This window comes from Aedes albopictus, chromosome 3 (genome assembly GCF_035046485.1).
Source record: "Aedes albopictus strain Foshan chromosome 3, AalbF5, whole genome shotgun sequence".
Lineage (NCBI taxonomy): Eukaryota > Metazoa > Arthropoda > Insecta > Diptera > Culicidae > Aedes > Aedes albopictus.
The window spans coordinates 223,009,926-223,011,165 of record NC_085138.1 but is presented as its reverse complement, the minus strand read 5'-3'; positions in this window follow the sequence as shown (position 1 = coordinate 223,011,165).

The window sequence follows — 1,240 nt, the reverse complement described above, 5'->3', positions numbered from 1 at the left end:
AATGTTGGCTTGCGCTGCCCGGACGTCCGATGAAGCCAGAATGAAGAAAATTTTCGCAGAGCTGATCCGGTCTGGTTGGCGGCCCCACTGGTACCGCGCACGGCGACGCGACGACGACTGGTAAAGCAAGTGGTAACAGCCGACGACCACCACGCTTGGCTAGCCAAAGCATACTGAAGGGAGAAGCAAGCGGAGAAACTGGCTAGCAGTCCTCCGATGCGTTCCCCTCGAGGTGTCGCGGAAGAATGATGGAAGATGAGAAGAAGACAATAACTTATATACCAAGCGAGAAAACCCAAAAAATGTGCTCGCTCCTGATTGGCTGGATAAAATTAAAACAGAGGTTCACTTTTCCGCAATTTTCAATAGTTTGCTGTTGAAAATCAATAGTTTTCTCTATTTGACATGAAAGCGACATAGTTTTGCAATTGTTTGATGGCAAAATTTTAAAAATCGGTCAATAAATGGCTGAGTTATTAGCGTGCAAAATCTTTCATAATTTCGTGACGGTCGCAAAATTTAGATTTTCATTTTACACCCGGTGCCGTGGTACAGTACCGTACCTTCCCCATAGACGTAGTTTACGTCAAAATAACTAAATTTGATGTAAGCTAATTTTTACTTGCAATAATAATAAAACAAAAACAAAAGATATATGTGTTTGGTAAGTTCTGACTACAATAGTATGAAACATCAAATTTTTGTTGTGGAGCGGACCTGGTGTGATGGTTAGAACACTTGACTATCACGCTGAGGACCTGGGATCGAATCCCACTCCCGACAAACTCGCAAAATGTGAGTTCTTCCTTCGGAAGGGAAGTAAAGCGTGGTCCCGAGATGAAGGGCTAAAAATCTCGTTAATACAGATAAAAAAAAAAAAAAAAAAAAAAAAAAAAAAAAAAAAAAAAAAAATTTTTGTTCACGTCATTCTATTTTGGTATTTCTTTATGTGCCATTTTACCCTATGAACTGTTGACTATAAGCTCTTTGTTAAGGAGAGGAAACAATGTTTGTCTAATTTACAAACACGCGCCCTGGTTGGAATCTATCATCTAGGGGCTGTCCATAAACCACGTGGTCATGAGGGGGGGGGGGGGGGGGGGTTCGGCCAATGACCATTTTGTATGGACGAAAAAAAAAATTGTATGGACTAATGACCACGCGGGGGGGGGGGGGGGGCGTTGAGAAGTCCCAAAAAATGACCACGTGGTTTATGGACAGCCCCCTATTCTAGATGTAC